Genomic DNA, 13494 nt, shown 5'->3' with positions numbered 1-13494 from the left:
TCTGAAACACTGACAAAATAAATACATGTCCTATGAATAAAATATATATATATAATCCTGTTTTGCTGCTGCATACCTCTGATGCTCTTATCAGTTATTATAAAAACATGAGTTTGTCTCCACATTCTACCTCTTTAGATTCAAAGACAAGCACGGAGAAAACACTTTGTGAAGTCATATTGTTTATCTTCAAATCATTACAGCACCATCCATGCACTAAGGCAATTAATTACTGAATTAAACCATGCTGGTGCACAATGAATGCAATAGGCCCTTGGGGCTTTTTTCTCATTACCAGGTACACACTGTCCTACACAGGAAAAGCAGGGGAGGCTTTTAATAACATTTAGTATTCAGATTAAACTGTTGTATGCAGCCAAAGCCCCAGCTTCCAGGGCTTCAGCTCCAAACTAGGATCAATTTACAATCCAATTAATTTAAATTGTGTGGAAAACATGCTCACGAGGAGGAAAACAATCGGCTGTCCCATTTCAGCAAAGACAAACATGGTTTTAGAAAAGAAAGGGGGGGGGTACCTGACATGTTTGACATGCCTGCTTTGATTCAGTACACAAATACAACAATACACCGCTCTGTTTATGGATTACATTTTTTTCATTGTATTTTAAATCCATTGAGAAGCTTCTGAGATCTGAGCTTCTTTAGAAAAACAGCCTTTATAATGTAGAAAAACTTAGATTTAGTAAAGCACCAACCAAATGCTGCCATAATATTTGTTGTCATCCACATATTCTATTACCAACATGCTGGATTAGTTATCTTTCTCAATATTGCTTTGGACTGAGACCCATTATTATTTCTATTTTCAATCACAACCAGTGGTAAATCAGTGGTCGGCTAATATCTGAGAATGAAGCCAATTATAAAGTTGGATGTTCAAGAAAATGCTACTGCAGTATTCCTGAGTGACTGGGGAACATTATGATTTTTTGGTTTGTCTTTTTTGTGAAATTAAGGTTCATATTTTTTATTAAAACTGCATTTGTTGAAAAGTAGAAAAAACACTCAATTTATTATGTTCGTTTGCTTATTGTCCCCTTAGGGAAATTTGTCTTCACAGATCTTATACATCTCCATATCTCGCTTTTCATAGGCATATTAAATAGACAGATACCAAGTTACATTAGATAACAATAACAAAAACAACAATAATATAGATAGGTTTTACTTTTACTTTTACCTAGAACTTTTAGTCTTGGAATGCAAGGTTTTGTGGTAACTTCCAAATAATTTTTTCCTATACATTTTTCAGCATTTACACTATTATCCTTTGCATTTTGCATTTTTCAGTGAAAACCACATAGTTGTTTTTGTTTAATTTAATTGCAATGTAGATGTTCATAAAATCTCTGATTAAATGTAAAGGTCATTATATTAAAACTGGCAAAACTGAAAAAATACTTACATTTTTAGAAATACATATCACCAACCAAACTTATAAACAGGTGTCTACGACCAAACTACACTGGTTTTACTGGAGAATCAATGTTGCAGAAGATTACGTTGTTTCCACGTTCACTACAGAGTCTGAACATCCAAATAAGACACATCTGATGCTTGTAAAAAGTTGAAAAACTGTATTTTTCCTGAATTACTAAATGTTTTGATAAGGTTAGAGGTTGAAAAGTCATTAAACATGTTATATCAGTACATCCTTTTGGTCGCCTGTGGCTATTCGAGGGTTAATGAAAACCCATTAGATAAAAAAAATAATTAAATAAATAAAGTAACCAAACTTCTGCATTTTTATGTATTTTTTAAATGCTTATATTATGTCAGATAATGAACACTTCCTTGGTTAGTGAGATGTCAGCTTGTCTTATTTGCATTTATATTAAAACAGATAGTAAAGTATGACCCCGATTTGTCAAACTACCAAAGAAATGATGAGAGTTTATTTTTTTCTGTGTATGTGTTTGTGTGTGTGTGAGTGTGTGTGTATGTGTTTGCAGGGGTGTGTGTGTGTGTCTAAAGGGTCAGTTCCAACTGCGCCACATGTGACCGTCAACCTCCCCGCTGGCAAGGTGCTGGGCGAAGCCTCGCTGGCTGCCATGGAGATCAACCGAGACGCCTGATGTAGCAGAAGGGGAAGCGGTCTGGCCCAGTTTGTCATTCAGTTGTGTGCTGATTCACCCTTAAAAGTGGGTAAAGCCAAATGAAAGAGGGGGGTTAAAGTCACTGAGGCGCTTCACTGTGGCAGTAAAGACACATTAGAGGCCCAGTGGAGGATTTCTGCTGGATGAGGTAAACGCGATGCTGCTGCAGACTCCCTGGTGGCCATGATGGTATAAGATTTTTTTTTTTTTACTGCTTTACAAAGTTATCTTCAAAGGAGCATGTGCAAAATTCACCAAGATATGCCCTTTCTGCATATAGAAAACCCATTAACTTCACAAAAACAGCATTCTCCTGTGACGTATGTGACAGACTAGTCTATCAGTATCAAAAGCAATCACACACATGACATCTAATTTCACCAACCTGCCTCAGAACTGTATCCTTCCTGAATAAAATGAAAATTTTTCAATTCAACACCTTTTCCACTCTGTCCCCACATCCCATGACTTGTTTTATGCACAACAATGATGTGTGGAAGCGCTGCCAAGCATATAAATCTGGCTACGAGGACAGGCTCATTGGCAGCGCTGAACAGAGAGCGGCGGTAAATCTGAAGACAGTACGTCTTTATTATGGTGTGAATGGATGGAGCCGCAGACGAGATGTGAGACGAAATAAGAAGTGGTAGACAAAGGATAAAGGATGAAGTGGAAAACAAGGGGAATTTATCAAGTTTTCCATGTGGCACAAATGATCATCTGTCAACTAAGTCATTTAATCCTAAATGGGAGGCTAAAGATGAAACCTTCGCAGGATAATTAAAGAGATAAGATGTGATGTTACGGGACATTTCCCTGATAAATTCTGGATGCTTTAGGATCTATACTTTTTTTTTTTTTTTTTTTTTTCACTTTTCTGCCTTTGACTTATATATGGGCAGTACTATGATACACAAGCTGGTGATATATGTATATTAATTTGTTCAGCAGAACTTGGGCTATTTAAATACATTAAGTAAATTAACACCATTAAACAAACCGAGACAGTGCTAAAAGTCTCCTAAAACTGTTAAAGACCTTTTGTTACTTATAGGATAAATCAAAACTGAACTGAATGTATAGAGGTACCCATAAAACTAATGTCTGGTTCCTTAACACAATGTATTTTAAGGACGAAATGTAAAGACTATTAATACAGTATAATTTAACATGAATCTGACACATTATTATTATTAAAGAAAAGTTAAAATAAACATTGTTTTTCAGCTCACAGTCATGCGAATAAGTGAACCCATGCTGAATCACTGCACATATCCGCCAGTTAGTTGAATTACTGTCCCAAATGTGTCAAGTTTCCAGCAGTGGAACATGTGGAGGCACTTGAAGGTAGATTTGAGAACTACTTTTCTGGAAAATCGTAAAGACCGCTGGTCTAAACTTTAACTAAAGTAATACAAATTTGATCTGTTAGAGGTGGAAGATGAAAAGTCTGGACCTTCCTAAAGTCACTGGAGTCACCCTCTGAGGAACATGAGATATTAATTTGAACCTATCCAAAGGTGTTGAGATTTTTATCTCAGGACCAAAGTGCTGGCCTGAAAGGCTTAGTGCCTCCTGATTGAAAATCAAACAAACTCCCCTGCTGTTCATTTGCCTTTGAGCCTCACGCCATCTTTCTTTAATCTGTCCTTCTTCTCTGCTTTCCTTGATCACTCATCTTTCTTCTATCTCTCACATTGCTCAGGTTTCATCTTGCTATATCCCTTTAGGGGTTGTGTCCTTGTGTACCAGAGGAAAAACAAGATGGGAACAAAACAATCTCAATCATGGCAGCCGTGTGTTGTGACTTTTCCAACCCACAGACACAACACAGCATCCAGTCTTCTCCACACAACATCCACCAGGCTGAAAAAGGGAGGTCACCCTGAAAAAATATATTTTTTATATCCACCTTCCCCTACTGGGATAACAACCACAACACCAACTCTTATTTTAACATAAAATCATGGTTATTTTCCCGGTTTCACTGGAGCAGCAGCACTCCAATTATTACAAGGTCAAATAACAAATTTTATCCCCAAATCTAAATTAAATAAATTGTTCATGGCTCAGATTGGGATATCTTCCCAAAATAAACACAGAGGTAGAATGGGTACAATCCTGGTTATATGCTGCCTTCTTCTTAACTCATAAACACCCAGTGCTATTTTTGTGGCAGTTCCCAAATGATTTTTTTCTCTATTTAACCTTTCTTAAGTTATTTATCACCATTTGTTATAACATTATCCACTGCAGTTTGCACTTTTTTCAATGACAATCAGGTGTTTTCCTATATTTAATTCACTGATCATGTAGAAGTTCATAAAAGCTCAGATTAAAGTTGACTATCATAATATCAAAAACAGAGAAAATGTAACTTTTTCAACAAAATATATTATTAACTGAGCATAAACCACGTGTTTCCATCCACTGTCATTGATTAAACTCCATGGGTTTTACTAGTGAATCAACCACGATCACTACGGAGCCTCTGAACATCCAAATGGGTCATATCTGATGACCATGAAAAGATGACAAAGTGCGTTTCACACCAGTTATTTACATGTATTGATAGGATGAGTGGATTGACAGGTATTAAACAGTTTAGATCAGTAGATAGTATTGGTTGCCAGTGGCTGTTTGGGTTTTTAAAGTAAGCAACATCAGGAAAAAGGATTTACACAAAGTTATGGTGATCACATATTTAATGATTGTCCTGTTACTTCCACAGTTTAGATGGACTGCAACAGAAAGTTCAGTATTAGAAAGACTAATAAAGTAATATATCTACTTGATAAAAACAAAATAAAACAAAACAGCACCTCGACTTCAGCAGCAGACACAGATGAAAATGGTAGTGCAATGCTTGTAGATAATATTAAATTTTTCAGTTTCGTTCATGTGTATTTATATAGCCTCCTATTATCGTCACAGTTATTCCAGAGCCAGAAGTTCACAAAAAATCCCACCTAACAACTCTCCATGCAGGAAAAACCCTGAAATAAGGATACAGCCATAAATAAATGCAATAAATCTAAATGTAACGTGAATATATCAAACCATAATCATTTAGTCACCATGCTGCCTGGGTTGATATATTTTCTTTATGACACTCTCATGAAGAGCAGATCGTGTCATGTCCCTGGAATAAATAATAAAAGCATGTGCGAGGCAGCGAGGCAGACAGACAGCCCCAGATGTTAGAATAAAAGAAAAGTGGGTCAGGTGTCTCGCTGATGCTAACCACGCGGCTGCATGACGAGCAAGCAGGCGGCTCGTACTAATCAGGAAACGGCACTCAAAGAACGGACGGTGATCATTTGTCAAAGTCCTTCATGCTTTAATTTAAATGTGAAGACATCGGTTCCACCTGAGGCGGAGTGTTGGTGTGTAAATTTAAAGTATGGCGAGTCTATTGGCTGCGCGTCATTGTTTGTTTTATTAAAAGGTCATGAGGTCGGGTGCAGAGTCGTATCACCTATGTCACGGTGCAAATTGCTCCCTGGGGTCTTTCTGTCAATACATCATTCCCTGCTCTGAGGGTTATGTACTGTGGACCTTCACAGCTCAGTGATGTTGCACAGACTCATCCATCTAAAACACCATCAATCCATCACCCTCCGTATTTCCCTCATGCGTCCATCCCCCCCGTGGGCCGCCGTCACTTTGGCGTCTGATCAAAAGTGACAACAAGCGCCGAATACAAACCCTCTTTCAGCCAACACGGGATGATCATGCAAATCCGGATGGTTACGGCGCGCGTCTTTCTTTCTCATCATAAATGGACCATAAACCGTCCCGCTCGTCAATCATATGAGGATCATTTGACAAAATCATGCAACACGCCCACATTGGATTAAAGCTCCTTATTGAGGGTAATAACAACAATTATCACTGCAAAGTTAAAGAGTCTCCTTTGTCCTTTGTTCCCTCATAAACCCAATTACACATGAGGTTTATGAACAAAAACACCTTGTATTAGTGCCTTTAAATAGCTTTTACAACAGGTCAGTGGCTTCATGACTAACACTCTTATTATTATGACCATCACATGTACAGCTGCTCTGAGTTGCATCATTGTTTTACAGGTACAAGGAAGATAATATAGATATGATGCAACAAATACAACGTCCAGGCTTATCAGACTAATACAATACTGCAAGGCCTGATTTACATTTTACATCTTTGATTTACAACTTTGGAAAATTAGCACAAGAGGCAACTTGACAGATAACAGGGTAAACACTAACTAATAATACACTGTTCATTTTACGAAGTATTCTGTGCTTGGGCAATGTAATATCAAAAGTAGGGATGTAACGATTACCAGAATAACGATAAACCGCGGTAAAACTGCCGACGGTTAGTATTAAATTCTAATTATCATGATAACCGTGTTTGATTACCGCACTTTTTCGGAGAAAAGGCCTATGTAAAGATAGGCTTTTATGTCAAATATTTCAGTATAGTTTTAATTTATTGCAATTTTAATTTTATATACCTAATATTTGGAACCAATATTCACTTTTAAAGTCTTTGAAAAGGTTTGTTAAGCATCCTTGTGTTATTTATGCAATAAATTCTATACATTTTTCAAATCAGATTTTATATTATTTTTTGTGTTTTCTGCCCTTTTATGTTTTTATAGTAGTTACAGTGAAAAAAAAAAATAGGCAGATGAAATAGATGAAGTTGTGCTGAAAAAAAAGATACCAAACATGGGTATAGTAAACATTTGTTTATATAGTATGTAAAGGCAAAATCAAAAGTACTGAAAAACGGCCAAAATAGACTCAGTAACCACTAAGGGTTAATATTTGAATATTTCTGCAACAGAAGGTACATTGTGCCAATTTTTTTTTTCTCCAAAATACAACTTGGTTAAATTATTTCAGTGTGTATTAGTACTTTTTGAACATTTTGAGCACAATTTCAACAATACCGCGATAATAATGATAACCGTAATAATTTTGGTCACAATAACCGTGATATGAAATTTCCATATCGTTACATCTCTAGTCAAAACATATTCTCAGTTTGACTTTAACTAAACTAAACCTACCCTTGGTTTATTCATTCAAGTCATTTTGTATTAGAAGTTAATGCAACTTACAGGCTGTTTTACTTAAAAAAGAAGACAAAAAAATTAACTAAACAAACCCAAACATACATTTATGCATAGCTTTTCTACCCATGGTCTCAAGTTGTTTGTTTTTTTTTTTTTTTACTTTAAAAGTCTAGAACAATTTTTGTGAGACTTCCACAATTTTTTCTCTACATCCATTTCATATTGTTCTCTACATTTAGCTTTTTTTTTTTACAATCTGTTATTTTCTTATATTTAATTTTCTGATTATATTCAAGGGTCCAGATCAAGGCATCCATATTTATTCTCAAAAGGCAACTTAATTTACATCCGGCAGTAACAGCAACCAAACAACAGTCATCGAACCACAACAAATACAGACACAATTCCAAATTACATGGTGTCATTTACAAGGATGATCACAGTACTAATAAATGACTCTCTGAACCTGTTCTCTCTGCATCATGGTTTATTGTATCTGTATCCTGATGACATGAGAAATTCACAGCATGGGGGATGGACTAGATCAGCCAGGACTGAACAGGTTTTCTTTAGTACCTGGTCCTTTACAGACCATGCACACTGTTTAGTAATTTTGCTGCCACACCTCATGTAGATGTTCATAAAAACTCTGAGTAAATTGAAAGGTTATTATATCAGAACAGACAAAAATGGAGAAAAAGAAAACATAACTGAAAACTATAAGCTTCTACAACCACTGTCATTTATCAAACAACATGGATTTATTGGTGAATCCATGTTGCAGAGGATGACAGTGTTTCACTATGGAGCCTCTGAATGTCCAAATGGGTAATATCTGATACAACTGAAACTGCATTTTAACAGAATTATCTAAATGTACTGATAATGGTTCAAAAGTTATTCATCAGCTTCTGTCATTGGCAACTGTTTATGTCTTTGAGGATTAAACACAATCATGTATTTTTCTGTTTTGAGTATTAGCCTAAAATACAATATTTGGACACATTTTCCTGCTATTAAAATCAAAATTACGTTATTTTTTCAATTAAAATGGTCATTTTTTTTCAGTTTAAACATTTGATATATTTTTCTGTTTTTTATTGTGAATAAAACATGGGTTAATGAGGTTTGCAAATCGTTTCATTCTGCTTTTATTTGCATGTTTATTGGAACTTGGGCTTGTATAATGAATAGATGCATTGCAAGAATGGTGTGTACTTGAAGTCTGGAATCATATTGTGCTGGGAGTTGGTCATTTTTTGACATTAGCTAATTGCATTTCCAAGCTAGCAGTGTTTCGCACATATAGACTTTACCTGGCCAACCAGGTATATTAACAGTCATCCATATTTAAAGGGGTCATATTTTGCTAAACCCACTTTTATTAGTCTTTGGTACATTTATTTGTGTATTTGGACCCTCATAGTTCATAAAGTTTGAATTTGAACCCTCCAGGTGCTGCAAAGCTATCTTCATATTCATTTTGGCAAAAATCAAGTGGATTTCTACAACCTGTTTTAATTCCTTCTTAATTTATTATGTTTTATAACTAGTTACATCACAACATTTGCACATATAAGGTCAAGACTTCTGACGAACACTTCTCCAAGTACGATATAATTGTTTGGCAGCAGCAGCAGTTGTAGTCCATAATGAAAATATGTCCAAACTTGGAGCTCATTACCTAAAAAATCAGTTGTTGGTTGTGTTAACAAACTAAAACGGCTGATCGGGACAGAGCAGCACAGTCAACAACCTGGAGGGGGTGGGGTGTGAAGTGGCTCATTTATATTTAAAGGGCCAGCGCTCAAAATGACCTTTCTGGTGTCATTACTCAAAAGTAAGATTGAAGATGGACCTGTGGTGTTTAATTAATGAAGAATTCAGATCCAAGCATAGCATTTATAGTTTATGTAGACCACACGGAAATGTTTTAAAATGCATAATTCCATTTTTAAAAAAACAAAATATCACTCCTTTAAGAGTCTATCTCCACTGTGTACACAGCCCTAGTCTAATTTGACATCTTATAGCATCATAATAAACCAAAATAAATGACCATCTCTTGACAGGAGTGTTGAGATAACTTACATTTCTTTCTATACAAAATATATACCCACTCTGCAGTAACACAGAGCTTTGGTCCATTGCCAAACTCTAAAGCATGTGTCCTGAGGTGACATTCATGAATGGTAGATATGTCTTGCACAGCTGGACACTTACACCAGAGTGTGGATCTTAATTAATTGGAAGTTAAGTTAATTGGTTACGGACTGTGGATGTAGACACTTTCATAATAGCCATGCACTACATGCTGCATTCATTTGAAAATGTACAAATACAATGCGTTAAAGCTGCAGTGTTTGATAGTTTTTTTTATCATCATTGGGCAAAAAAATCCATAATTACCCTTCAGCAAAGTGTAATTGAAGGGGGGTCTGAGGGGTCATGAGACTTCTGCATCTATCCGTTCCTTGTGTTTTCAGGCTGTGGAAAATCTAGTCAATGACATCAGTCTAATCACGGGTGTTTTCAGACCTGTAGGGAGGCTGAATGTGTGATTGATAGACATAATTACCGATCACTGATCAGAATCTATTCAACGTGGCCTGGAGGCAATTCTACCACTCTAATCTGTGTCTCAATGCAGAAGCTTAGAAAACTGCTTTCACATTTATATACCAGAAATAAACAGTGTCAATCTATAAGTCTTCTGTTTAGGGCCAAGAGGAAAGAGCTGCAGAAGGGAGGTGTGAATTTTCAGATTGTGGCCTTTTCAGATATAATTTCAGCTCCCGCAGTATTAATGTGGATGAAACTAATGACGTGAAATCTATGCCAAAAAACAAGAACATCAAAGAAGTTAAAAAAAATAGCTCTCATCATGATTTAACTAGTCTCGCTCTGTTGGAATAAGGGTAATTATTTCCATCACTCAGTGGTAGGATTGGCATACCCCTTCCCTCTTCTGTGTGTTATTGCTTTGAAAGTCCCCTTCCCTACGTGAAAGAACAATCTCCAGCTGCAACTGGATTCGGAAATGCCAAGTTTTGACAGTATTTTAATTTAGCAGGGATTTAGTCATTTTAATATCACAACATCCATCCTGTTGCAGCATCTTGCGCTCAAGAATCCGCCAAACAACCCATATAACTTTTACCCCTTCTACTGAATGAGACTGGAAGATGCCAGACCTATCTATAGCACCGGCACAGTGTTGACCAAGTGTGGAGACAGGTCTGGATATATCCTCCTGAGACCCACGAAAGTGAAAATTTTAGCTTTTTGTTTTTACATTAAACAATTGTCTTGATTGGAAACTGCATAATGCAACAAATTTTTCAGATATATTTCTTTATTTTTTATTTTTTTATGTATTTAGTTTTTAATGGAATGTCCTTTGCAATGGACAAGATTTTTTTTAAGTAAAACTGTCAAACTTTTGTCCCTTACAGATTACAAAAATGCATTGCTGGGTCTCAGGAGGTTATAAGAATATGGGTTAGCTATAAGTTACAACATTTATATAAGCATGTGAACTGAAATTAACATCTCTTTTTCCATGCAAGTTCCCCATGAATTCCAGGAAGAGAAGTCATTGTCAGAGGTCGGTGGATTTTTAAGTGTACTGGTGTGGTATAAAACACTATAAAAGCCAAAAGTAATGAGGTGTGATGACACTTTGCAGGTCCATCCTCAGGGGATGTATGACCCAGTGACGCATGTCTGACAACAGACTGCAGGTGACTCATGGGAACAAAGACCTTCATCCTGAAGGCTCTAACATGCTTCATCCACACCCACTGAGGTACCTCACTGGGTTTAGACAAGAATATTCGGATAAAGCTACACATATTTAGAAATGTACATTTAACACTGCTTGTCTCTGCTGTTCCTTCCTCTTGCAACTACCACACAGTGTTGTAATCACCAATTAAGCTATGTCCTGGAATATGACAGACCACACTGTGTGTAAGAGGACTCATGTACTGGTGCTATACCTTGCTCATTATTTTTTTCAGTGCTACATTATGGTACATAATACATGCTGTTAATGTCTGCTGATGCCAAGAAGAAACACATTGCATCAGGAGAGGCCTTCTGTGCAGGAGATTTTGTTGACATACTGAAGTTACAGGTGGAGCTAATAATACTAGCGATGGCTGCGCTCCATTTAGTTTCCAGGCCTGTGCATGTGCTGTGTATGCAAACTCATTGACATAGCTTTATGCTTGATATTTTGCAGGTCCAGCTTCTTTTCAGCTTTGGTCTGCCCTATATCACTGTATATTGTAATTTTTTGGAAGATTGAAGATGTCACTAGAGAAACCTTCAGAAGCGAATTGGAAATTATTTTCAACTGAGGAAAAAACTATCTTGAGACTCAGCCAAAGTAACCTTCCCAACATTAAATCCAGGTCAAAAATGCTTTCAAGATACAATATATGCTGAAATATCAACAGAAAACAAACTTTAATCCCCAAACTACCATCAATATTCTTCAAATGTGACTAACAGACTCAGCAATAGAAGCAAAGTGCACTGGCTATGGGATTATTGATCCCATTAGAAAGTTTGTTTTCATGCCAGTTTCTCTCTCACAGAGTTCATATGCAATTAAATTGTAACTGAAATTATTTGTTATCAACATAATGCTGCCCAGCATCAAAATAATTGCACTGTGTTGTAATTTAAAGTAGAAATTGATTCTGAACTTTAAAATGAACTGCTTCACTCACTGACTGCATTGAAAGTTTAGGCTTAAGGAAACATACAAGGGCTTTATTTAATACAGAAAAAAATCTGCAAAAATGTCATTAAAAATGACTTGCAATGTATTTATACATCATCCACCCAAACCTCCTGCCTGTTGAGGAAAAGTAAAAGTGTTGCAGGCCCTTCAATGAGAAATTACATTTCCCTACAAGAAAATCAAGAGACTGACTATTATGCAGGTAGAATTACATTCATAACAAAATGTAAATGGATTTGGGATTCACTTATATATTAATGGAATTTCCGAGAGACTGGATTGTTTGAATGTTGGAAGAAACAAGCACAAATTCAACCTATAAAAGCCATGGGATAAAAGCCAGAACCTTTAAATGAGGAAATAGTGTTAACCAGACCAACAGAGGGCCATATATACATCAAATATGTTGACTACAAAGTGTAATACTCCCACTGAAATCACTCTAATTGGACTTTTAATTGCCGTTTGGTTAGCTTCCAACCAAGAGACTTGGCTGAAACTAATGTACAAATGCACAGGAATGGCTGAGTCTGCATTCTATCACATACACACGTACTGTATATAAACGGAATCCGCGTTTATTTTCTTCTTCTCTGTGACTTAATGGATAGTGAAAGCAAGGTAAATGGTTTTCCTCTGACAACAGAGGATGCATTAGCTTTCACCATTCGTCACCATTTACAATCCATCCTGCAAACTGAACCAACAGCATCTATCATGGAAGGAGACACCCACAAAACAACAGGAACACCAGGGAGATGATGATTGATTCAAATGGGATACTTCTCAGGAATCCCAGGCAGAGAGTCGGATGGTACGGGTTCAAGGTATTCACTCCCCCCCCCCACACACACACACACACACACACACAAAAACCACTAAATAATGTCATTAAAGACAGATGGATAAGTCAGCAGGTGCATCAATATGTTTGCATGTGCGAATGCAAACTTAATTTTAGATAGGGCGGCTAAACAAATTGAGTACCACACAAACAGAACAAGAGACACAAAGAGAGCAGTATCATCTCACCATCCTGCTGCAGACAATCAAGCCTGTGATACGAGTGAACTAAAAACAAAACTGCATTAAATAACACATCTACTGATGTCTGCAATTCTCTGAATGTGTCTCAATTTGTGGGATAACCTTGTAGGTCAAACACTGAGAGTTGCTTCTGTCATCTTCTCTCAATTGCCACTTTAAAACTCATATACTCTCATCTCTTCCTCTACTCTTCTGTTTCCTTTTTTTTTTATGGCAAATTAAATTTACCCAAGCAATGCAGTCCTGTATTTCAGTCTGCCAATTCACCCTCTCCCCCTGCTGGGGATAAAAAAAGAAGAAATCATTTAGTTTTTTTCTATTTTTACTCCCGTCGCAGATATGGAGCCCTTACCTCATTACAGAAGGTCAACGCTGGCACCCCATCAGTTGTCAGGAAGCTCTCAAAAAGAGCTTGAAATTGATTCATCACCAACAGCGCTCTCAGAGGCGATCATGTGACAAACATTATGAATAAAAACGCACAGATGCAAAGTGATGAGGAGAGGGAA

The 13494-nt window shown here is 36.6% G+C and overlaps 1 protein-coding gene across 4 annotated transcripts in view; it reads right to left on the bottom strand.

The window, feature by feature from the left end:
* Positions 1-13494, bottom strand: part of rnf152 (ring finger protein 152) — an 84646-nt gene that overhangs the window by 55183 nt on the left and 15969 nt on the right. Inside the window, exon 2 of one of the 4 annotated variants that reach the window (XM_030123511.1) lies at positions 9003-9006. The exons of the other annotated variants lie outside the window; for them this stretch is intronic. The gene's annotated coding sequence lies outside the window, so the exon portion shown is untranslated. The remainder of the gene's footprint in view (positions 1-9002; positions 9007-13494) is intronic. 4 annotated transcript variants of the gene reach the window in all.

This window comes from Sphaeramia orbicularis, chromosome 20, assembly GCF_902148855.1.
Source record: "Sphaeramia orbicularis chromosome 20, fSphaOr1.1, whole genome shotgun sequence".
Taxonomy (NCBI): Eukaryota; Metazoa; Chordata; class Actinopteri; order Kurtiformes; family Apogonidae; genus Sphaeramia; species Sphaeramia orbicularis.
Note: the sequence above shows the minus strand (reverse complement) of the source record. Positions and strands in the feature narration are given on the sequence as shown.